We start from the raw sequence: 27,801 nt of genomic DNA on the forward strand, positions 1-27,801 counted from the left end.
AGAGATAAATCCATGCAGTCGCGCTATCCTCTGTGTCCTCGGTGGCTCAGATACATAGAGCGTTTGCCATGTAAGCAGGAGATCCCGGGTTCGAGTACCGGTCGGAGCACACATTTTCATCTGTACCCGTTGACGTATGTCAACGCCTGTAAGCAGCTAAGAGTGTTCATTTCATTGTTATTTAGACTCTATGACTGTCCGTCGCCAAACTCTGTGACGCTGGCCTACAATGGTTTGTGATCCACGGAAGGGTTTGAATGTTTGATTGACGTCGCTGTGATTTGTGCCAATGTAGCGGATAACTGTGTGATGCTACATTTACTTTACTTGGAAATTAAGTTATAAAATAGAAAAAAAAATTCTTCACGGTTTTCTGCGCCATTATGACCACTAACGCAATAGCTGGTATGTTCACCTTGGGTACGGGTAACACCTGCGACGAGTCGTGGCAGAGAAGCAATGAGGCCTAGTTATGTCGCTGGAGAGAGTTAGAACCACGTATGCACACACAAGTCACCTAATTCCGTAAATTCCGTATGTGTGTGGGTCCCGGGGGGGGGGGGGGGGGGGTTGGTGTGGATGAGCTCTGATGCTATCTTCATTGACATCCCAGATGTGTTCGATCGGGTTCAGATCTGGTGATTTGGGGAGCCAGCACCTCAACTGGAACCCGCCACTGTGTTCCTCGGACCACTCGATCACACTCCTGGCCTTGTGACATGGCGCATTATCTAGCTGAAATATGACACTGTCGTCGGGAAACATGGTCGTCATGAAGTGGCATAGGTGGTGTGCAACCAGTGTACGGTACTCCCTGGCCGTCGCGGTGTCGTGCACGAGCTTCACTGGATCTGTGGATGTCTACGTAAATGTTGCCCAGAGCATAAAGGAGCCGCCGCCAGCTTGTCTCCAGTCCGATGTAGAAATGTCAAGAAGCTGCTCCCCTGGAAGACGACAGTTCGCTCCTCCCAACGACAATTCGCGTCCTTCCATCGGCGTGGTGAAAAAGGTGTCGTGATTCATCAGACCGTAGAACGCTCTACCACTGCGCCAACGTCCATTGCCGATGGTCACTCGCCCATTTCAGTCGTAGTTGCCGACGTCGTGGTGTTAACATTGGCCTTTTGTGACCTCGCACTCAAGGTGTTCCTTGTCAGTCAGCGACCATACTTTCACAAAAGTTAAAAAGTCAAAGTCAGATTCACGTCCAATGCTTAGTCGTTTCAATAGTACATGTTCTGAAATTGTTTAAGCTGGAGACATCGGTCTTCAGCATTGTAACATCACTGCAGAACCGACATCCAAACCGAATGAACGGGACTCAGCTCGTAGCGCAAATTTTAAGTACTGTAGCATGAAGATCATACGGTGTTTTATCCACAGAAGCAGTATTTCTCAGTAACTGCCAGATATCAACAAAGGTACAGTACTAATCCATGTTCTTTAACAAAAACGCTTCAAAATTCATTATTTATCCGGAATCTGCTATTATTTGGCTCATCTTAGGATTACAAACAGGCAGTAATAACTCTGGCTGTGATATATTATGGCTACCACAGTTGAATTTACGAGGGCAGTTCAATAAGTAATGCAACACATTTTTTTCTCGGCCAATTTTGGTTGAAAAAACCGGAAATTTCTTGTGGAATATTTTCAAACATTCCCGCTTCGTCTCGTATAGTTTCATTGACTTCCGACAGGTGGCAGCGCTGTACGGAGCTGTTAAAATGGCGTCTGTAACGGATGTGCGTTGCAAACAACGGGCAGTGATCGAGTTTCTTTTGACGGAAAATCAGGGCATCTCAGATATTCATACGCGCTTGCAGAATGTCTACGGTGATCTGGCAGTGGACAAAAGCACGGTGAGTCGTTGGGCAAAGCGTGTGTCATCATCGCCGCAAGGTCAAGCAAGACTGTCTGATCTCCCGCGTGCGGGCCGGCCGTGCACAGCTGTGACTCCTGCAATGGCGGAGCGTGCGAACACACTCGTTCGAGATGATCGACGGATCACCATGAAACAACTCAGTGCTCAAATTGACATCTCTGTTGGTAGTGCTGTCACAATCGTTCACCAGTTAGGATATTCAAAGGTTTGTTCCCGCTGGGTCCCTCGTTGTCTAACCGAACACCATAAAGAGCAAAGGAGAACCATCTGTGCGGAATTGCTTGCTCGTCATGTGGCTGAGGGTGACAATTTCTTGTCAAAGATTGTTACAGGCGATGAAACATGGGTTCATCACTTCGAACCTGAAACAAAACGGCAATCAATGGAGTGGCGCCACACCCACTCCCCTACCAAGAAAAAGTTTAAAGCCATACCCTCAGCCGATAAAGTCATGGTTACAGTCTTCTGGGACGCTGAAGGGGTTATTCTGTTCGATGTCCTTCCCCATGGTCAAACGATCAACTCTGAAGTGTATTGTGCTACTCTTCAGAAATTGAAGAAACGACTTCAGCGTGTTCGTAGGCACAAAAATCTGAACGAACTTCTCCTTCTTCATGACAACGCAAGACCTCACACAAGTCTTCGCACCCGAGAGGAGCTCACAAAACTTCAGTGGACTGTTCTTCCTCATGCACCCTACAGCCCCGATCTCGCACCGTCGGATTTCCATATGTTTGGCCCAATGAAGGACGCAATCCGTGGGAGGCACTACGCGGATGATGAAGAACTTATTGATGCAGTACGACGTTGGCTCAGACATCGACCAGTGGAATGGTACCGTGCAGGCATACAGGCCCTCATTTCAAGGTGGCGTAAGGCCGTAGCATTGAATGGAGATTACTTTGAAAAATAGTGTTGTGTAGCTAAAAGATTGGGGAATAACCTGGTGTATTTCATTGCTGAATAAAACAACCCCTGTTTCAGAAAAAAAATGTGTTGCATTACTTATTGAACTGCCCTCGTATATCCGTGCTGTGAGAGTAGCGTGACCTACATTTAAATTACTGGCTCACCGGTATGGGAGTCGACTACCCGTGTCCGCCGCGTTCATTCGTCAACATTGGGCATATGGCGGGATGAGTATGATAACACCGGCATGTCGTGACACAACCATTAATCACAGCCTTCATTCTCACTGTGAAAGTGGCCAGGATAGTAAAATTAGTCACTTTGCCGAAGTATATAAAGTGAGTACATTCAGCGGCTTGCACAGTTGCTTGTGGGAAGAGAGGCGAGTGTTTAGTTTTCCATCGACGACCCCGGCTCTTAGCCCTAGATTACTATACCCTCGTAAAATGATTTCAGTTGTTGCCAATTTGCGGTTCCCGCCGATCTGGTACTGTCAGCGTGTATCGGGAGTAAAATAGGACATTTTGTACTTATTCTCAATGTGACACACAATTGTAGAACTTATAACTACACTCCTGGAAATTGAAATAAGAACACCGTGAATTCATTGTCCCAGGAAGGGGAAACTTTATTGACACATTCCTGGAGTCAGATACATCACATGATCACACTGACAGAACCACAGGCACATAGACACAGGCAACAGAGCATGCACAATGTCGGCACTAGTACAGTGTATACCCACCTTTCGCAGCAATGCAGGCTGCTATTCTCCCATGGAGACGATCGTAGAGATGCTGGATGTAGTCCTGTGGAACGGCTTGCCATGCCATTTCCACCTGGCGCCTCAGTTGGACCAGCGTTCGTGCTGGACGTGCAGACCGCGTGAGACGACGCTTCATCCAGTCCCAAACATGCTCAATGGGGGACAGATCCGGAGATCTTGCTGGCCAGGGTAGTTGACTTACACCTTCTAGAGCACGTTGGGTGGCACGGGATACATGCGAACGTGCATTATCCTGTTGGAACAGCAAGTTCCCTTGCCGGTCTAGGAATGGTAGAACGATGGGTTCGATGACGGTTTGGATGTACCGTGCACTATTCAGTGTCCCCTCGACGATCACCAGTGGTGTACGGCCAGTGTAGGAGATCGCTCCCCACACCATGATGCCGGGTGTTGGCCCTGTGTGCCTCGGTCGTATGCAGTCCTGATTGTGGCGCTCACCTGCACGGCGCCAAACACGCATACGACCATCATTGGCACCAAGGCAGAAGCGACTCTCATCGCTGAAGACGACACGTCTCCATTCGTCCCTCCATTCACGCCTGTCGCGACACCACTGGAGGCGGGCTGCACGATGTTGGGGCGTGAGCGGAAGACGGCCTAACGGTGTGCGGGACCGTAGCCCAGCTTCATGGAGACGGTTGCGAATGGTCCTCGCCGATACCCCAGGAGCAACAGTGTCCCTAATTTGCTGGGAAGTGGCGGTGCGGTCCCCTACGGCACTGCGTAGGATCCTACGGTCTTGGCGTGCATCCGTGCGTCGCTGCGGTCCGGTCCCAGGTCGACGGGCACGTGCACCTTCCGCCGACCACTGGCGAAAACATCGATGTACTGTGGAGACCTCACGCCCCACGTGTTGAGCAATTCGGCGGTACGTCCACCCGGCCTCCCGCATGCCCACTATACGCCCTCGCTCAAAGTCCGTCAACTGCACATACGGTTCACGTCCACGCTGTCGCGGCATGCTACCAGTGTTAAAGACTGCGATGGAGCTCCGTATGCCACGGAAAACTGGCTGACACTGACGGCGGCGCTGCACAAATGCTGCGCAGCTAGCGCCATTCGACGGCCAACACCGCGGTTCTTGGTGTGTCCGCTGTGCTTGTACAGCCCTCTCGCAGTGTCCGGAGCAAGTATGGTGGGTCTGACACACCGGTGTCAATGTGTTCTTTTTTCCATTTCCAGGAGTGTATAATTAACAAGTGCATAAAATCAAGAAATGTTCCGACTAAGAATAGAGAATGGGACGATCTAGAGTGCATCAGCAACAGCTCATCGCTAAGAAGCGGACGTCAAATATAAAATAACACAGAACCCGATTAACTGCAGACGATGAACGCTGGGTCATCCCATTCTCTTTTCCTGATCGGAACATGAGTTGATTTCATTGCACCTGATGATGCATACGAAACGCTGCGAAACCGGTCGTTTCTGTAAGGAAAGGAGTTAACAGTTAAAGCGGTCTTATCTTTCCAAAATAATTCTTCTGCGACGCGCATAAACGACAAACTATAACTTTCTTTCAATTAAATGGGAAGAAATAACATTTATTTAGTAAGAGTGTAACATTTTCCCTCTTTAGGGTTGAAGACGAAGCGCATATTCGTCGTAGAAAGAAACGAAAATCAGCAATGTGATTCTCAGAGGGAAAATTCAGTGAGTTACCTTTAGCGATTTACGGAAACTACGGAACACACATTTCTCGATGACGAGACCGATGTTTGAAACGCAGTCGTCACAAAAGTATGTCCCATGTGCAATGTTACTCTTAGGCGAAGTTTGAAGCGTACAGCAGTGTAGAATGTGTGGAGTGGACGCTGATGTTACGGTTCAATAACTGTCTCGTTCTCCACCTATAGCATTGCTTGCAGTGACGTCAGCTGGCGACGCAATCCTAGTAAGTGTATCACAGCATACTGTTTCCTGTTCACAGACAGTGCTCAAATCGTCAAGCTGAACAAATGTTTGTCACAACTGCAGCCAATAATGCACAGTGGTTAGATGCTGCCAGCATTGTTAAAAATTCCGGGATCCCATCAAAGTCTCCAGACGCAATTCATTTTTAACAAAATCACCCCTTTGCATAAAAATGTGATCAGCATGGGAGACTACATAAGTTATGCGATTGGGTAAATCAAATTTGTGTTCACGATAAACCTCAGGAGGTCTTAAGCCAAGATATCAAAGTGTTTGGCCAAGGTTATTCTTCTTTTCTTTCTTTTTTGTCTTTTTTCCCGTAAGTCTTCTGACTGGTTTGATGCGGACGTCATGAATTCCTCTCCTGTGCCGACATTTCATCTAAGAACAGCGCTTACAACTCACGTCTTTAACTTATTGCTCCATGTATTCTAATCTTTGTATTACTCTACAGTTTTTAACCCCAATAGCCCCCTCTAGAACCACGGAAGTTATTCTCTGATGTTATAGATGTCCTAACATCTTGTCTCTTTTTCTTGGCATTGTTTATCATACATTCCTTACCTCGCCGACTGCGCACAGAATAGCATTGTTACTTACTTTACTATTCCACATAATATTCAACATTCTTCTGTAATACCACATCTCAAATGCTTCGATTCTCTTCTATTCCGGCTATCCCAATTCCATGTTTAAATATCATACAATACTGTGCTCCAAACGTACGTTCTCAGAAATTTCTTCCTCAAATTGAGACCTACGTTTGATACTAATAGAGTTCTCTTGGGCAGGAATGCCCTATTTTCTATTGCTAGTTGTTATTTCCTCCTTGCTCTGTCCATAACAGATTATTTTTCTGCCAATGTAGCCGAATTCCTTGACGTTATCTACTTCGTGTTGCACAATTCTGACTCTAAGCCCCTCACTATTCTCCTTTCTGCTGCTTCTCTTTAATTTTGTCTCTCTTGAATTTTCTTTCAGTCCATATTCTGTACTCAATAGACTTTTCATTCCACTCAGTTGACCTTGTAATTCCTTTTCACTTTCAGTCACGATAGCAGATTCATCAGCAAATCTGATCATTCATATCATTTCACCCTGAATTTTATTCCCACTCTTGAACTTTTCTTTTACTTCTGTCACTGCATCTCCAACGTATGGACTGAAAAGAAGCCTTCACATTCCTACATCTCTGTCTGACACCCTTTTTAATCCGAATACCTTGTTTTTGGATTTCCGGACTTACAATTACCTCTTGGTTATTATATATATATTGTATATAACGCTCTTTCCTCATTGTTCCCATTTGTTTAGGATTTCGAACACCTTATACCAATTGACTATGTCGAACGTTTTTTCCAAGTCGACAAATCCTATGAGCGTTCTTATGTTTCTTTAGTCTTGCTTCCATAATCAACCGAAACACGAAAACTGCTTCTCTAGCAGTTTTGCCTTTTCTAAAGGCAAAGTAATCGTCATCTAACAACCGCTCAACATTTTCTTCCTTTGTTCTGTGTATTTTTCTTGACAGAAACTTGGATGCATGAGCTATTAAGCTCAGTGCCATAATTCTCGCACTTGTCGGCTCTTGCTATCTTCGAAATTGTGTGGGTTATGTTATTTTCGAAAGACTGATTGCAGATTGACTATTTCATATCTTCTAACGCCAACGTGAATAAGCGTTTTGTAGTCTTTTCTCCCAGTGATTTTCTATCCCTTGTGCCTTATTTGATCTTAAGTCATCCAAAGCTCTTTTAAATTCAGATTCTAATACTGGATCACACCGCTGTCGATTGCTGTTTCTTCTTCTATCACGTCATCACACAAGACTAGCTATTCAGATGCAAGACCATACGTTGTAACTCATACAGCTTTCATGGCAGACTAATTTCAAAAATACATTCTAGGTAAACAATTTACGCCACCAGAGAACGGTGAAGCACCCACAGGCCGTGTCGCATAGTGACGAAAGCAGAATATTAAATTTTATTTACAAGTGAAATGCTGTGCATTATGTAGAAAAAGAATAATAATAACTCATTAGTGAGTAAATGAAATACAAAATAACATTGAATGCCAAAGCTGTAAGGGTGAAACGCCTGGTTACATTCGCAGGACAGAACACGTAGTTGGAATTGTAGAAATGGGCCAAAAATGAGCGGCTGTCAGTTGCACTCGAACACATGTAACATTATTTAGTTGTCCAAATATTAGAGCACAGATTTCCTTAACTATCGACTGAATATGTCACACAATCTTATGGCTTAAGGGCACAACCTCTTTAATTTTTAAAACGGTTGATGGCCCATGATATAAAACACAATTACAATAAATTTTCAAAAGGCAGAAAGAGCAAGGTTTTATCCTTAAATAATATTTTAAATGAGGCTGAAGGCCCAAACAATATAAGACTTGACATATAAGGAATTTTAATTTTGAAACGGCTGAAGGCCCATGATTTAAAAACACAACTACAATAAGTTTTCAAAGGCAGAAGGTCCAAAGCTTTACCCTTGAATAATTTGAAAAAAGGACGCTAAAGGCCCAAACAATCTAAGACTTCCAGAATGAGAGCACTTGGTAGAGCACTTGCCCGCGAAAGGCAAAGGTCCCGAGTTCGAGTCTCGGTCGGGCACACAGTTTTAATCTGCCAGGAAGTTTAAATCTAAGACTTAACAATAAGAAATTTCACTTTTAAAACGGCTGAAGGCCCATGATTCAAAAGACAACTACAATAAATTTTTACAAGGCAGAATGCCCAAGGCTTTATCCTTAAATAATTGTTTTTAAAAAATGAGGCTGAAGGCCCAAAAAACGTAAGATTTAACAAGTAAGGATTTTAAATTATAAGACAGCTGAAGGCCCATGATTGAAAAACACAACTACAATAAATTTTCAAAAGGCAGAATGCCCAAAGCTTTAGCTAAAACATTTTAAATGAGGCTGAAGGCCCGAATAGACTAAGACATAACAAGTAAGGAATTTTAATTTTAAGACGGCTGAAAGCTCATCATTGAAAAACACAACTACAATAAATTTTCGAAAGGCAGAAGGCCTAAGGTTTTATCCAAAAAAATATTTTAAATGAGGCTGAAGCCCAAACAATGCAAGACTTGGCAAGTAAATAACTTTCAGTTTTAAAATGTCTGAAGGCTTATTATTTAAAACCCAACTAAAAGCATACAAATTCAAACCCTCGGCTATGAGCCGTTAAAATACACAATCAAATACCAATAAGAAAATGCAGTACAGCCAGTGGAGCTCCGAAGTTTCCGTGGATCGGTCTGCACTTAAAATATCAACATCCGCCAACAACCCAACCAAGAGACAGTCAACGGACCCACCGACAAGATGACTTGCTTTCCACCCAACCAGTGCACAAGAAACTCCAAAGTCAAACGTAAAAGGTGTAGCCACCCACAACCAAGTATGCATAAGCTGTTAAAACTACACACACCTGTTGGACAGTCACAACATAGTGGGGAAAGGACACTGCCTGAATTTTACGTCAGCGGCCAGGACAGTTAACCGGGACGCTAACAGCCGCAAGGCAGAAAATTCTGCTGGTGCACTTGGACTTCAAACAACCAAAATACAGTTAAACTCCACCAGCTGATGGCCAAACTTTCGCCAACTCGAACACTCACTGTTGCTCGCGGGAACACCCTCAACAGCTAACCATGAAAACCAACGGCACATTGGAAATTATTTATTTTATTTATTTATTTATTTATTGTTCCGTGGGACCAAATTAAGGAGAAATCTCCATGGTCATGGAACGAGTCAATACATGAAATTATAACACGATATTAGAAACAGATAAAATGAAATATAGAAAAAAAAACATTCAGGTGACAAGTCATAAGTTTAAATGAAGACAATCAACAATGTAACACTGGAATTTGCTTAATTTTTTAGCTCTTCCAGGAGCTCCTCGACAGAATAGAAGGAGTGAGCCATGAGGAAACTCTTCAGTTTAGACTTAAAAGAGTTTGGGCTACTGCTAAGATTTTTGAGTTCTTGTGGTAGCTTATTGAAAATGGATGCAGCAGAATACTGCACTCCTTTCTGCACAAGAGTCAAGGAACTGCATTCTACATGCAGATTTGATTTCTGCCTAGTATTAACTGAGTGAAAGCTGCTAACTCTTGGGAATAGGCTAATATTGCTAACAACAAACGACATTAAAGAAAATATATACTGTGAGGGCAATGTCAGAATTCCCAGATTTTTGAATAGGGGTCGACAAGAGGTTCTCGAACTTACACCACATATAGCTCGAACAGCCCGTTTTTGAGCCAAAAATACCCTTTTTGAATCAGAAGAATTACCCCAAAAAATAATACCATACGACATAAGCGTATGAAAATATGCGAAGTAGACTACTTTTCGTGTTGAAGTGTCACTTATTTCAGATACTGTTCTAATGGTAAATAAAGCAGCATTTAGTTTCTGAACAAGATCCTGAACATGGGCTTTCCACAACAGCTTACTATCTATCCGTACGCCTAGGAACTTGAACTGTTCCGTCTCGCTTATAACATGCCCATTCTGTCTGATTAAAATGTCAGTTCTTGTTGAATTGTGAGTTAGAAACTGTAAAAACTGAGTCTTACTGTGATTTAGCATCAAATTATTTTCCACAAGCCACGAACTTATTTCATGAACTAAATTATTTGTTACTGTTTCAATATTACACACAAGATCCTTCACTATCAAGCTGGTGTCATCAGCAAACAGAAATATTTTTGAATCACCTGTAATACTAGAAGGCATATCATTTATATAAATAAGAAACAGCAGTGGCCCCAGCACCGACCCTTGGGGAACGCCCCACTTAACAGTGCCCCATTGGGACTGAACATCACTACCACTCTCAATATTGCGGAGAATTACCCTCTGCTTTCTGTTCTTAAAGTAAGAGGCGAACCAATTGTAAGCTACTCCCCTTACTCCATAATGGTCCAACTTCTGCAGTAATATTTTGTGGTCAACAAAGTCAAAAGCCTTCGTTAAATCAAAGAAAACACCTAGCGTTCGCAACCTTTTATTTAATCCGTCGAAAACCTCACAGAGAAAAGAGAATATAGCATTTTCAGTTGTTAAACCATTTCTAAAACCAAACTGAACATTTGACAGCAAATTATGTGAATTTAAATGCTCCAGTAACCTTGTATATACAACCTTCTCGATAACTTTAGCAAACACCGATGGCATAGAAATAGGTCTAAAATTGTCAACATTATCAATGTCTCCCTTTTTATAAAGTGGCTTCACTACCGAGTATTTTAATCGATCAGGAAACCGACCACTCCTAAAGGAAAAGTTACAGATATGGCTAAGTACTGGGCTAACATACATAGAACAATACTTCAGTATTCTGCTAGATACCCCGTCATATCCATGAGAGTTCTTGGTCTTTAGTGATTTAATTATTAACTCAATCTCCCTCTTGTCAGTATCATGGAGGAGCATTTCAGGTAACAGTCTCGGAACACTTTTTTCTAAGAGCGCTATATGATTCCCTGTTGGAATTAGGTTTCTATTTAGTTCACCTGCTATATTCAGAAAGTGATTATTAAATACTGTACATATATGCGACTTATCAGTAACACGGACATTCCCACTACGCACTGATTCTATATCCTCGACCTGTCTCTGCAGACCAGCAACTTCCTTTACGACTGACCATATGGTTTTAATTTTATCCTGAGACTTAGCTATTCTATCTGCATACCACATACTTTTTGCCTTCCTAATAACATTTTTAAGCACCTTACAATACTGTTTGTAATGGGCTGCTGCATTTAGATTTTGACTGTTTCTAACGTTTTGATATAATTGCCACTTTGTTCTACAAGATATTCTTATCCCTCTAGTCAGCCACCCAGGCTGCCTGTTTGTGCTAGTACCCTGTTTTAAACGTTGTAACGGAAAGCAACTTTCAAAGAGCATGAGAAAGGTCTTTAGAAAAGCATTATATTTATCGTTTACTGTCTCAGCGCTATAAACATCTTGCCACTCTTGTTCCTTTATAAGGTTTACAAAGGTCTCTACAGCAACCGGATCAGCTTTCCTGAACAGCTGATGACTATATTTAACACGAGTTGCAGCATAAAAATCTTTTAAAGTTAAAATTTGCGCATCATGATCTGAAAGGCCATTCACCTTTTTTCTAACAGAATGCCCTTCTAGTAATGAGGAATGAACAAAAATGTTGTCTATGGTTGTTCTACTGTTCCCTTGCACTCTCGTTGGAAAGAATACGGTTTGCATAAGATTATATGAATTAAAGAGGTCTACCAGCATCCTCTTCCTTGCACAATCACTTATACAATTAATATTGAAGTCACCACATATAACTAACTTTTTGTATTTCCTATAAAGTGAACCAAGAACCTCCTCTAGCTTTAGCAAAAATGCTGTGAAATCTGAGTCTGGGGATCTATAAATAACAACAGTTACAAGTTTAACTCCGTTAAATTTAACCACACCTGCACAACATTCAAACACCTTTTCAGTGCAGTACTTTGAAACATCAATTGACTCAAATGCGATGCCGTTTTTCACATACATGGCTACTCCCCCACACCGCATAGAGCTCCTCGAAAAGCAGCCAGCCAACCTGTATCCTGGTAAAGGAAGCCTCTGAATTATCTCCTTATTTAAGAAGTGTTCAGATATACCAATAATTTCAGAGTCAACATCTATAAGCAGTTCACTAACTTTATCCCTAATACCTTGTATATTTTGATGAAATATACTAATTCCCTCATTACTCGGATACCTAAACTTTGTCAAAAGTGATTCCCTTGTTAGAGAGACTTCCCTTAAGCAGGAATACCTATCAGCTGACTTCAATCTAAAAAAGGTGCAGCTCTAACACACACTACTGCAGGAATTTTCCCATGAGTGATCCCACCAACCCCACCTATGCTGTCACCTATAAGCTTTGCCAACCTCCCCTTCCCATACCTGTTGAGGTGCAGGCCGTGTCTAGTGAAACCCGTCCTGCTGATAGACTCCACCGACACCACTGAAATGTGACCCATGCTTTCTGTCATCAGCGCACCCCCAAGTCTCATGTTATTACGCCTGACGGCTGTATTAAGATGAGGCCGATCGTGACGCTGAAACAGTTCCACGAAATGCACATTCGTGTTGCCAGTCTGAGTGGCTATCTTTTCCAGGTCACCATCTATGTTATACTCCCCATCCCTACCAATACTATTACCAGCCCCACCCACAATCACTACCTGATCCTCTTTAGTAAAATCCCTACATAACCCCCCTATGTTAACAGTCACCTGAGCCAACCCTGCATTAGGCTTCACAATGCTGGTGACCTGGTACTCACTTCCCAGCACTTCCTGCAACTGCTGGCCTACACCTCTGCCATGTGAACTACCTAACAGCAGAACCTTCTTCTTCCTCTTCGACTTTGCAACTGTTCTAGGCACAGTAACTACTGAGGTCTGCTGCATACTTCCTACATCTACAGCTACTAGAGATTCCTCTCCACTAGACTCTGACAGTTGGTCATATCTATTGTAAACACCAATAGTAAAACTATCTGAAAATCTTCTTCTCCTAGCAGATCTCTTGCCAACAGCCAGCTCCCATTCCCCAACCCCCTTCTCCCTCCTCATCCTATCTAGCTCCTCCTGTGCGTTTTTCAACTGCACCTGAAGGGCACAGATCTTACGCTCCTGCTCCTCTATCAGTTTACTCTTGCTACATAACCTGCAGTTCCAGGAGAGGATCTCACCAGAATGCCCACTGGCTTCCCCACTGCATTCCCCCCAGTGAAAATACTTCGAACAAGTGTCACACCGCAATCCACTACTCACGAACCTACGGCAAAGCCCACACTTCTCACTCATGGTAAAATTTTACTTTTTCTAAGTTCCGCTACTACAATAAGAAGATGCTAAAAACCTGACTACAATAATCACAAACTTACTCTACAAGGGAAGTAACTACTATTATTAACAGTATTAATAAACAACAAATGTGAATATAACAAAAGACTAATACAGAAAGAGAATCAAACGTCTAATCACACAGTAACGAGCTGTAAACAGTTCCCAAAAGGTTCTTCTGAAATTATTTCACCAGAAAACACCACGAACACCGGTTGAAGACTACTAAAGTTCCTAAATAAATCACTATGCACAAACAATTAATTAGTACTTAGCTTTCGATGCGCCGCTACAGCTGCAACTGGTCAGCGCGGAATGTAAACACAGGCAAGAGGTTAAGTTGCTCGATACGAAACACTCACAAATATCACGTCACAACAGAAGAAAGGCAGAGCTGAATGAAGAAACCACTGATACGTCACTTATATAGTAAATATTATCACAAAAACCGTTAAAATATGTATCTGGAACCTAAAAATATATGAAAACTTAGAGAGCGATCTCACACGCAGTCACTCGCTTATGACGTCACACCACTCAACTCTGATGTCCTGGGTCGGTGTGCCACAAACCTCCTAGCAATCGGAATAGCTCCCACCTACTCCGACACTGCGCAGAGACCGCCAGCTGGCCCAGCCCACTGCCTGCATGAATGTTTCCTGGCTGATCCACACCAACCGACCGACTGCCGCCACACGTAGAAAGAGGAAGAACCACGGCATAACAGCAATAATCGCATAACAGTCAAGGTTTAAACCAACGCATAAGCTGGGGCCAGCACGGCTCAAAGGGATTCAAACACTCAAGATAAAAATCAAGAATTATATACAGGAACAACACATCTGCCTAAAATGACGCAGAGCAAAGGGAATAAAAACTTAGGTAGAATGAAGGAAAATAGCACAAGCATATGCAAAAATAATTCTGTATTTATCGTAATCAATAAAATACGACGAAAGGGGACAGGTGTAATAACCAGCAGCGTGGACGAATTCATGTGTGGAGTAGGGTAGAGTAAGTAGGAAATAGATAGAATTACAAGTGTAAGGTTTCCTCAAATATTGTAAAGAACCACTGACATCTTGAAGAAAGATGATCATTCAATAATGAAGATGGTCCACGCGATTGGTGTACAAAAATTTATAACTCTTCCAAATATCTGACTCACGCCCTTTTGGCTCGACAAGAAGTATCATAAGTCTTCTGTTTACGGAAATTATGAGGTGTCTCAAATGATTCAAATGGCTCTGAGCACTATGGGACTTAACTTCTGAGGTCATCAGTCCCCTAGAACTTAGAACTACTTAAACCTAACTAAGTACATCACACACATCCATGCCCGAGGTAGGATTCAAAACTGCGACCGTAGCGATCGCGCGGTTCCAGACTGTAGCACCTAGAACAGCTCGGCCACACCGGCCGGCTCATGAGGTGTCTCTCATGTGGTAAATGGCAGCCAAGTGCGGAATTTTTTTTATGAGTATGTTCTCGAAACCTAGTGGCATAGCTCCAGTTTCACATGAACCACATTTAACTTTGTAGACGCCTGAGCTGTTGTGTTTATCAGGTTTATTGTCAACACAATTCCTCAACATAAACCTTTTCCCGCGTGCGAAAGCTGATCTGCACTTTCGCTAAATTCAAGGGCAGTGGTTGGTTTGTGGTCATTTTCTCTTGGGTGTTCTGCAAATGTGGAGTGGTTTGTTCCATATATCCATGCTCTCATGAGTTCCCTGTATCTGACATCAAATGTCCTCCCTGTTTACCCTAGAGAAGATGACATGAGAATAATTAGAATCTACAATAAAAAGCACCTTCTGACCATGCAAGAAAATTACCACATACATAAAACCAAAGCAGAGGGGAAAATCCTGTTGAATGACCACGTACACATGCCAAGCAATTCATTATTTGCACTAATAGATAAAATAATAGAATAATGTTCACAAAAAGGATGAATATAATAATACTGTTCAATGTAATAATAATAGAACCCAACATCTTTACACTCACTCATCCATGACCCCTTCCCACAATATTGAAACAGAAAGTCAGAACAGCTGTCACCAATGTGACGAAAGATGGTTCAAATCCCCGTATGGCCATCAAGATATCGGTTTCCGCGATTTCCCTAAACAGCTGCGGGTAAGTGCTGCAATGTTTCTTTTGAAAAGGCCGCGGCCGATTTCCTTCCCCATCCTTTCGAACAGAGCTCGTTCTCAGTCTCCAATGATCATGCTGTTGACGAAAAGTCTGATCTTCCTTCTTACCCCTCGTTACTGAATTGTGATGTGAATCTGTATCTGCTCCTCTGTACGCCTTACAACCTAATATCTCTGTCGAAATCTCTGGCCAACAATGAAGTGATCCAGTTGGAATCATCCATATCCCCAGGCTATTTCCAAGTGAACCTATTTCTCACGCGGCTTTTTTAACCGGCATAGGCTTGAGATTCAAACACACCTCATGAGAATGTTTTCTGGTCTTTTCATTCGTAGCAGTTTAGGTTGTGTCCTCATTTTTAAACCTAGGAGTAGTTTCCATAACGCAAACATACCATAAAGACGGCACGCAACAAACTTGGCGTGAAGTGGACTTCGTAAATGGATATATATATTCTCATGAGGTATGTTTGAATCTCAAGCCTATCCCGGTTAAAAAAACCTCGTGAGAAATAGGTTCACTTGGAAATAGCCTGGGGGTATGGAAGATTGTTGGTCAGAGATTTCGACAGAGATATTGGGTTGTAAGGCGTACAGAGGAGCAGATACAGATTCACATCACAATTGCCTTGAAACATCAGTCATATGACCGCAAAAAGAATGAAGGTGTACCATCACCTACGTTCTGTTTATAAGGAATATAACGCACCAGGTTTCTCATTCAGAAATCACATTTCAATACTGATTATTTGTGAAAGTATCATTTTATGCCTTATGTAGTGAGGAGAAACTCCTGCCATTACGCATCAGAATTCCATTGTGGCCTATTAAGACTGCCGTTCATCGTTCCGCCGCATTTCTGCTCGCGTTGATCGAAATCTTACGACTGACAAGAGGGCGTGGAATCGATGAGTTCAGAAATCTTTACACAATCAACGATCTTAACAGCGCCACGAGACTAGCATTCGGATATTCAGTATAGCAGAGACACGTCATGAAACTCGAGTGAGGAAATGAAGAGTTTGAAACAAGTTAAGTACAAGAGGCGTTCAGTAAGAAAAGCAGTACCTTTTTTCTGAGTCAATTTTTGTTGAAAAATTCGTAATTTATTGTGAGACATCGTGAAATGTTCTTGCTGCTGCCCCTACAGTTTCATGAAGTTCGGACAGGTTGCGGCGCTATATGTAGTCTTCAAAATGGCTTTTGTAGCGGAAAGCTGCCATTGACTTTCTTTGGGCGGAAAAACCAGCGCTTCGCAATTATTCATAGGAGCTTGCAGAATGGCTGCGGAAACGCTGTATTGAATAAAAGTATGGTGAGTCTTTGAGCGAGGCGCCTGTCAAACAAGCTGCTAATGGGTACTCGGAACGCTGATATCTTTCTCTCTCGCTCTCTCTCTCTTTGTCTCAGACTGTAATCTGCACAACTGTTGTTCGTTCCTGACGTTTCAAGGCCGGAGGATGTGTCCTGTCCTGATAGTCTGCATGGCGTTCTTTCAACGATATGCCGCGGCGTCACATACTGCACGTTTTGTCCTGACCTACACAGATAAAGAAGTTGTTCGGCTGTTGCCCTGGGCAGTGCGTTGCGCGGTTCTCACGTCTACTGGAAACTTATGGTCACGGTTTCCCCGAGACATTCGCACATCTTGACTCTCCACGAACTACTGCTTACTGGCGTAGAGGTGAAGAAGCATGGAATGACGTACATATACCTGTCAACAAATCTCAATTTGCCCAGCAGGACTGCCACAGATAACATATCTATGTACTAAATCTCGCAACCATTATACCCTAAAATTGGCTAAAATTTCTGTCATTTCTTCTGTCTACTACTCTGTATACAAACTATCATTATTATTGGTTTGGTTTTATTGACGGGGTATCGCTGGTTTGGTTGGTTTGATAACCCGGCCACGACTTCCTCTTTTCTTAGCAGAGTGTAGCTTGCGACCTAAGACTCTTATTTTGTTTTATGTTTCAATCTCGATCTTCTCCAATAGTTTTCACACTCTGCATCTCCTCCACATGCCATGGAAGTTATTCCTTGATATCTCAATATGTCTCTTGTAGTTCAATCCCTTCCAATTCTCAGTGTTTTCCGTATCTTCCTCTCCTCACCGATTCCCGTGCGAATCTCCTCGTTTCTTATCAGTCCACCTCATTTTCTACAGTTTTCGTGAAGATTAAATCCGCTGCAGTTGCATTTGAACTGATCCTATATCTGGATAAAATCGTACTCACGACCCAGGTTTCAGGATGTAAATCCCATCTTCAGGCGCTTGATTTCTCACGAAAAAATCGGAAAATCTTACCAGTCACGTAAAATATCCAGCAAATTCATCAAGTAGCAAAAATTTGCTGTATTTTTTACGTGGGTGATTTCCTCGTACACCATCAAGTGCTGAAAATGGGATTTACATCATCAAACCTCGATTATATGCGTGATCTTGTCTAAATTAAGGATTTGTTCAGGTGCAACTGAAGCGGATTAATGCATCATGAAAATTTTTTGTTATAGTTGTAACTTTCCCAAACAGATTAACTTAGTGTTCAACTCTATTTTGAAGCATCACATCTCAAATGCTTCGAATCTCTTCCTTTCCAGTTTTCCAACAGTCCATGATTCATCTTCATACCATACTGTGCTCTATACTTACTCGAAATTTATTCCTCAAAGTAACGCCGATGTTTCATGGCAGTACTCTTTCGGTTAGGCACGCCCTTGCCTGTGGTTGTCTGCTGTGTATGTTGCCATACCTGCTACTCTTTATTACTTTCTTCTCTTTTGTATTTACTCTCAATCCATTTCTATGCAATGTAAACTGTTCATTCCATTCAGACCTCGTCAGTGCTGTAATTCTTGCTTGCTTTCACTGACTCATCAACGAGCCTTTACATCGATATTCCTTCACCTTGAATTTTAATCCCTTTGCTCACGCTGTGTTTCGTGCTTTCCATTTCTTTTTAAATGCAGAAATGAAACAGTAGTGGAGAAAGAATGCATCATTGCCTTCCACACTTTATAATCCGCCGACTTCGTTCATGGTCGTCCAATCTTATCATTACCTTCTAAGGTACTGTGTTCTGTAAAGTGGAGATTGTCCCGTTGAATGACGAACGGAGATACTGCCACAATCGACTATGTGTCAGCGACGATGGCCTCAGAGCTGTATCCCGCTTGGCAGAGGTCGCAGATTCGATACCATTTGCTGGCTGGGTGGGCAGTATTTGTACGCGTCACGGTTGGGTTGCTGACGAGCAGGCGCTTCAGGTGTCACATACTCCATTTGTCAGAATGTCACTGAAGTGTCCAGCATACCGGTGGTTATTGACCATGTGGTTGTGGCCATGTATCGATGTGAGTGTGGTGGTTAAATTCTGGTTTGGATAATTAGTATAGCATCTACATCCACATGAATACACAACGCGATTATGGGAACGATCATCTGTACTAGTTTGACATTTTGACATTTGTGGCAAGTTCGTATGGTACCAAACTGTTGAGGTCATCGGTTCATATGCTTATACACTCCTGGAAATGGAAAAAAGAACACATTGACACCGGTGTGTCAGACCCACCATACTTGCTCCGGACACTGCGAGAGGGCTGTACAAGCAATGATCACACGCACGGCACAGCGGACACACCAGGAACCGCGGTGTTGGCAGTCGAATGGCGCTAGCTGCGCAGCATTTGTGCACCGCCGCCGTCAGTGTCAGCCAGTTTGCCGTGGCATACGGAGCTCCATCGCAGTCTTTAACACTGGTAGCATGCCGCGACAGCGTGGACGTGAACCGTATGTGCAGTTGACGGACTTTGAGCGAGGGCGTATAGTGGGCATGCGGGAGGCCGGGTGGACGTACCGCCGAATTGCTCAACACGTGGGGCGTGAGGTCTCCACAGTACATCGATGTTGTCGCCAGTGGTCGGCGGAAGGTGCACGTGCCCTTCGACCTGGGACCGGACCGCAGCGACGCACGGATGCACGCCAAGACCGTAGGATCCTACGCAGTGCCGTAGGGGACCGCACCGCCACTTCCCAGCAAATTAGGGATACTGTTGCTCCTGGGGTATCGGCGAGGACCATTCGCAACCGTCTCCATGAAGCTGGGCTACGGTCCCGCTCACGCCCCAACATCGTGCAGCCCGCCTCCAGTGGTGTCGCGACAGGCTTGAATGGAGGGACGAATGGAGACGTGTCGTCTTCAGCGATGAGAGTCGCTTCTGCCTTGGTGCCAATGATGGTCGTATGCGTGTTTGGCGCCGTGCAGGCGAGCGCCACAATCAGGACTGCATACGACCCACGCACACAGGGCCAACACCCGGCATCATGGTGTGGGGAGCGATCTCCTACACTGGCCGTACACCACTGGTGATCGTCGAGGGGACACTGAATAGTGCACGGTACATCCAAACCGTCATCGAACCCATCGTTCTACCATTCCTAGACCGGCAAGGGAACTAGCTGTTCCAACAGGACAATGCACGTCCGCATGTATCCCGTACCACCCAACGTGCTCTAGAAGGTGTAAGTCAACTACCCTGGCCAGCAAGATCTCCGGATCTGTCCCCAATTGAGCATGTTTGGGACTGGATGAAGCGTCGCCTCACGCGGTCTGCACGTCCAGCACGAACGCTGGTCCAACTGAGGCGCCAGGTGGAAATGGCATGGCAAGCCGTTCCACAGGACTACATCCAGCATCTCTACGATCGTCTCCATGGGAGAATAGCAGCCTGCATTGCTGCGAAAGGTGGATATACACTGTACTAGTGCCGACATTGTGCATGCTCTGTTGCCTGTGTCTATGTGCCTGTGGTTCTGTCAGTGTGATCATGTGATGTATCTGACCCCAGGAATGTGTCAATAAAGTTTCCCCTTCCTGGGACAATGAATTCACGGTGTTCTTATTTCAATTTCCAGGAGTGTATGTTATTTAATCTAACTTAAACTAACTTACCCTAAGGAAAACACAAACACATACACACCCATGCCCGATGGAGGACTCGAACCTCCGGCGGGCGGCGCTGTAGACCGCGCGGCTATCCCGCGTGGCAATGCACTGGTCTATGCAATTCTACCCACATGGTAATTTTGATTACTATATTCCACCCATCTTTCTCTATAGCTTGTGACTACTTTCCTGAGAATTTAAAATATATTGCACCGTTTAACAGTGTCAAATGCGTTTTATAGATGACAAACAACACCAACATGTACTGAATTGTTTAACTCTTACCTCCTTTATCAAGAACTAGTTCAGAACTGCCTCTCTGGTGCCTTTACCTTTCCTAAAGCCAAACTCATCTTTATCTAAAAGATCCTCAGTTTTCTAATAAGTTACATTTCGTTACTTGCTGTCCTTGTGGGTTGTTATTGTTGTGGTCTTCAGTCCTGAGACTGGTTTGATGCAGCTCTCCATGCTACTCTGTCCTGTGCAAGCTACTTCATCTCCAAGTACCTACTGCAACCTACATCCTTCTGAATCTGTTTAGTGTATCCATCTCTTGGTCTCCCTCTACGATTTTTACCCTCCGCTCTGCCCTCCAATATTAAATTGGTGATCCCTTGAAGTCTCAGAATATGTCCTACCAATCGATCCCTTCTTCTAGTTAAGTTTTGCCACAAATTTCTCTTCTCCCCAATTATATTCAGTACCTCCTCATTAGTTATCTGATCTACCCATCTAATCTTCAGCACCCTTCTGTAGCACCACATTTCGAAAGCTTCTATTCTCTTTTTGTCTAAACTATTTATCGTCCACGTTTCACTTCCATACATGGCTACACTCCATACAAATACTTTCAGAAACGACTTCCTGACACTTAAACCTATGCTCGATGTTAACAAATTTCTCTTCTTCAGTAACGCTTCGCTTGCCATTGCCAGTCTACATTTTATATCCTCTGTACTACGACCATCATTAGTCATTTTGCTCCCCAAACAGCAAAACTCATTTACTACTTTAACCGTCTCATTTCCTAATCTAATATCTTCAGCATCACCCAATTTAATTCGACTACATTCCATTATCCTCGTGGGTATTGTGATTTTAATAGACTTAATTGTAAATGTTGTCATAAATAAATTGTACATCGAATATCACTGAGCCGAATAATATTTCCGAAGTTGCCTCAAGGAATGATGCAACAGATGGAAACCTGTGGATGGTCATGCATTTGTAGCATTAGTCACTAGCTAAGTTTCGAGAGAATTGTCAGATTTATTTGCACCAGGTGCAGTACAGCAGTTGTCCTCATCTGTCGAATGATGCTTGCCTCAGAGACAATGAGTCCTGGTTAGTAAACTTCTACTTTTTTTCTTAACTAGTGGGATGTCGCTGCTCTTTCCTTCAATGCAGTGCGGGCGTTCCTCTGCCTGTCGAGTTCCAACGCCATATTGGGCCAACGTATGAAAAATTGACGCACTATATTGTGGAAACATAAGTCCGTATTTTAGTGGCGAGGCACGGGACTAGGGAGGGCGGTTCACTGGAGAACAATTTATCTCGTCTGTAGCGAGGGGCGCCGCCAGAGAATTGTTTTGGGCGCTGGCGACTGGCGCCAGTGGCGGCGTAGGCGCTGGCGCGACGTCAGAGCGCGCCGCGGTGCCGCCAGCAGGCCGGGCCAGGCGGCCACAAATAAAGCACGCTGGCTGAGCGGGAAAACATTTCGCCGCGCCGAGTACGGTCCGCTGTTAGGGCGCGGTTCTCGCCAGAGCAGTTACCGCCACCCATGAGCGAAAATCACTGCTTTACGGTTATGTCGGCGCCCGGACTCTCTGCGAGTCCCAGCAGCGCCGAACTTGCTGCCCCCCGTTTCGCTTTTACACGAAAAGAAGGACATACTGCCTCGGTGCCACAGGAATATCAGCGTGGTTCTGAACCTAAAGCCTTTCTGACCTAAACAGCTATTAAATGGAAACATTTTCCTCTGGCTTATGCAACTTCCGTCATTGAATTACTTCACTTGTTCTTTAACTCGCAGGTTCACTTAAAAGGTACATTCTACACTAGCTATCGATTTGTGCAATCATAACTGTCTTTGGCACAGTCAATAAAGCAGTCGGGAGGAGCTCTTCGAGTTTCCGATTTCACGAGCCAATCAGGTACTAGCGCGCCTCATGGCGAATGCTGAATGGCGCGTTCGAGTGACACAATAGCGCAGTAATCGTCAAACTTCTTTGCACAATAACCAATATTGATATCGTGCCGCTTCGGTAACTGTACAGTCAGTGCATTGCTAAGAGATGGCGCCTGGGTGTTGCATTGTCCTGACATTCGTGCCGTCATAACTGACATTTGTTGAAATGGCTGAATGGGTAAGGCTGAAGCTAATAAATTGAACTAAAATAAGAGTGACATCGGTGGGCGGTAAGTTGAGTCGCATGTGTACCGATCTTATCATTAATTAGTAACCTACTGCGTTAACAATGAACACTGTTCGTCATATCTCTCCTCAAACTTAACACTCTTGTCAGAACAATATGGAAGGAACTCCCGTTCCTACCTCAGAGCAAATTTCCTTCGTGTCCCACTCTACCGTTCAGACACTTTCTCGACGTCTTTCTCAGTTGCAGCAACCCGACTGTGGAACAACCTCTCAAATTATATTAGAAAACTAAATAGCATATCTAGCTTCAGAAGACAGGTAATGATATATTTATAAAGCAAAAATAAGATTCTCATATTCACTGTATGCATTAGTTAACCTTGTACATCCCTCTCTCCGACCTGATCGTTCTCATTTCCCAGTATTCTTAGCCACTGTACTCTCCTTAAATTTCCTTTTTCCAAAACTCACTGTATCGGAAAACATTTATTTTGTAGTCCCTTGAATTATTCTTTAATCTGTCAATGTCATTACTGTTATTAACGCCACAATTATTGTCATTGCCATCATTACATGTACTATTATTATTATTATTGGGTTACTATCATTAGACTAATAAATGAAACGCACTAGTTTCCTTTCCTTATACAGTATTACTTTTATTATGTTAACCGGTTCTCAGCTGACAAGGTCATCTTCTGACATTTACTGACTTTTGTCGCCAAAGAAGTTACAATGCGAAGCCCTACACATCCATAATTTCTACAGAGCAGTTCCAGGAACACTCTTCTGAATTTAAACACTTCCGCTGGGCACCAAACTCTCCAGACATGAACATTATTGACCACAACTGGAATGCCTTGCACCTTGCTTTTCAGAAGATATCTCCACCCTCTCGTTTTCTTACGGATTCAAAATGTCAGCTCCCTCCAGCACTACTTCAGACATTAGTCAAGTCCATCCCAAGTTTTGTTGCGGCACTTCTGCGTGTCCTACACGATATGAGTCAGATGCACCAGTTTCTTTACCTCTTCAGTGTATACAGGGTGAGTCACCTAACGTTACCGCTGGATATATTTCGTAAACCACATCAAATACTGACGAACCGATTCTACAGACCGAACGTGAGGAGAGGGGCTAGTGTAATTGTTTAATACAAACCATACAAAAATGCAGTGAAGTATTTTTTTAACACAAACCTAAGTTTTTTTAAATGGAACCCCGTTAGTTTTGTTAGCACATCTGAACATATAAAGAAATATGTATCAGTGCCGTTTGTTGCATTGTAAAATGTTAATTACGTCCGGAGATATTGTAACCTAAAGTTGACGCTTGAGTACCACTCCTCCGTTGTTCGATCGTGTGTATCGGAGAGCACCGAATTACGTAGGGATCCAAAGGCAACGGTGATGGACCTTAGGTACAGAAGAGACTGGAACAGCACATTACGTCCACATGCTAACACCTTTTTGGTCTTTTTCACTGACGCACAAGTACATTACCATGACGTGGAGGACGCATAAATTGGCCAGCCCGTTCTCCTCTGGACTTCTTTCTGTGGGGCACGTTAAAGGAGAATGTGTACCGTGATGTGCCTACAACCCCAGAGGAAATGAAACAACGTATTGTGGCAGCCTGCGGCGACATTACACCAGATGTACTGCGGCGTGTACGACATTCATTACGCCAGAGATTGCAATTGTGTGCAGCAAATGATGACCACCACATTGAACATCTATTGGCCTGACATGTCGGGACATACTCTATCCCAAACCGTAATTGAAAACGGAAACCACGTGTGTACGTGTACCTCACCCCTCATGGTAATGTACATGTGCGTCAGTGAAAAAGACCAAAAAGGTGTTAGCATGTGGACGTAATGTGCTGTTCCAGTCTCTTCTGTACCTAAGGTACATCACCGTTGCCTTTGGATCCCTACGTAATTCGGTACTCTCCGATACACACTATCGAACAAAGGAGGAGTGGTACTCAGGCGTCAACTTTAGGTTACAATATCTCCGGATGTAATTAACATTTTACAATGCAACAAACGGCACTGATTACGTATTTCTTTATATGTTCAGATGTGCTAACAAAACTAACGGGGTTCCATTTAAAAAAACGTCGGTTTGTGTTAGTAAACATATTTCAGTGCATTTATGTATAGTTTGTATTAAACAATTACACTAGCCCCTCTCCTCACGTTCCGTCTGTGGAATCGGTTCGTCAGTATTTGATGTGGTTTACGAAATATATCCAGCGGTAATGTTAGGCGACTCACCCTGTATATGATGTGAAAAGTAATGGTCCTGTAACACTCTCCTAGAGAAATACCAAAGTAAATTTTACGTCTGAATACTCCTCTCTGTTTAGAATGACATGCATTGTCAGAAAACTTTATTCCGTTCAGAATGACATGCAGTGTTTAGTTTCCTAGAAACTCTTCATTCTTGGTATGAACTTCCCCGAGATTGTATTTTCCTTAGTAGGCGGAAATGCGGAAATGACGCCTGCTGAAAGTCAAGGAACATCACTTGTACCTGTGCGGCTGGGTCTCCTGGATTAACAGAGCGACCTGAGTTCCATACGATAGTTGACTTCGGAATACGTGGTACTTCCTACAGAGGCGATTTTCGGCCTTCGTAAATGTCATAATAAGCGTGCATAAAACATGTTCCAAGCATCCACAACTGACCACAGTTAGAGATACAGGACTCTAGTTTCATGCGTCTGTTCGAGGGCCGTTCGCTGCTCCAAAGACTTCGGGCACTCTACTCCTGGAATAGGGGTAAGTTCATTCCATATATATATATATATATATATATATATATATATATATATATATATATATATATATATATATATATATATATAATCGTACAGGTATACCCTCAGGTCCAGTGTCTTTACCTCTCTTGCGGGATTTAAGTTGCTTTTCTATGCCACGGTGATTTATTTCGATATTTGCCGATTTGTTGTTTATCCGACGACTTAAAGGACACACTACAGTCTTATCTTCCTCTGTCAGTAATTTTTGAAAAACGATGTTTAGAATTTCGGCCTTTTCCATGTAGTTTCAGTACCATTTGGCAACAGAGTGTCTGGACATACGTTTTCTACCCGTTTCGTGATGTAACAAGAAAAAAACATCTTACGATTGTTTGTCAAGTCGATAGATAGAATTTTGCTTTAGAATTCTTAGAACGCTTCACGCATGATTCTCTTTATTTTGGCTTACCAGATTTGTGTTTGTCTGGGAGGCTAGTTACCTTTACATTTTCAATTAAGCTCTCTTTGCTTTTCAAGCAGTTTTTTGACATAGCTGTCGAACCACAACGGATCTTTCCAACCCTCACAACATTAACCGGTTCATACCTATCTAAAGCGTGTAGTACAATGCTCTTGAACTTTGTTCATTGTTATTCAACTTTGTTAGTGGTCGAGATGTAACTTTCGAGCTGACCGCACAGGTAATCTGAAAGCTGTTTGTAATGTGCCAAAACGTCTTCAGCCCGTAAAGGGCGCATTACTTGTTTGTATCGCCTCACCTTACTACCGATTTTTAAGTGCTAGAAGAATGTTTATACAGTTTTATTATATTTTTGTAAAATTAAAGCAGTAACAGCCCTCAGTCGCAAACAAAAACTCTTTTGACCTTCGTTTCGGAACTACTATGAGTGCCTTCATCAGATGTAAAACACTGAAATTGGCCTATACGTACAAAAGTATAGGAAAACATTTTTTAAGTCTAATTACTGACTAACAGTACAAGAAAGAAACAGCACTTACATGTTACGTATAAAATAAATATCAAGCGATAAAGCTTTAGTCAAAAAATTTTTGAAGTAGAATTCAAGAAAGGCAAGCCAGTACGGGCTGCTCACACATGTTGAGCTACAGATAGCATCAGACTGAGGCGCACGCGTTGGCAATTGCGAGCAGCTGAACATTACACCACCTAGTAGTCGCAAACACAAACAGGCTACTTAACATTCAGAATATAGAGAGATGAATGTTATGATGAACATTGTTTAGTACATGAAGTAAAAGGCAAAATTTTATCTGACAGCAGCAGACAGGGTAACATTTTGTCTATATAAGGCTGTAGAATTACAAAGGGATCTGAATAACTCAGCGAATAGGAAAACGGTTTGACATGAAATGCAGCCAATATAAACAATTTAATAAACAAAAAATTATGAGTCGGCTTGGATAAAAAGAAATTCTGTAACTGCACGACGGAACAAGAAATCAAATATCAATTAATCGCTTTATACCGTTGAAGAAGCTTTTATTATGTAATTGTAGCTGCTCATTAAGAATGAGGCCATCATTTCGAGAAAGATGTTTAAAAATTTCTAATTCTTAGATGTTCTCATGTTACCTTGTCAGCTGCTCTCACATAAAATAATGCCTTTTACTTCATGTGCCAAATATTGTTCATAATAATACAGGGCTATTACAAATGATTGAAGCGATTTCATAAATTCACTGTAGCTCCATTCATAGACATATGGTCACGACACACTACAGATACGTAGAAAACCTCATAAAGTTTTGTTCGGCTGAAGCCGCACTTCAGGTTTCTGCCGCCAGAGCGCTCGAGAGCGCAGTGAGACAAAATGGCGACAGGAGCCGAGAAAGCGTATGTCGTGCTTGAAATGCGCTCACATCAGTCAGTCATAACAGTGCAACGACACTTCAGGACGAAGTGCAACAAAGATCCACCAACTGGTAACTCCATTCGGCGATGGTATGCGCAGTTTAAAGCTTCTGGATGCCTCTGTAAGGGGAAATCAACGGGTCGGCCTGCAGTGAGCGAAGAAACGGTTGAACGCGTGTGGGCAAGTTTCACGCGTAGCCCGCAGAAGTCGACGAATAAAGCAAGCA

The sequence above is a fragment of the Schistocerca nitens genome, chromosome 2 (genome assembly GCF_023898315.1).
Source record: "Schistocerca nitens isolate TAMUIC-IGC-003100 chromosome 2, iqSchNite1.1, whole genome shotgun sequence".
NCBI classification, from domain to species: Eukaryota; Metazoa; Arthropoda; class Insecta; order Orthoptera; family Acrididae; genus Schistocerca; species Schistocerca nitens.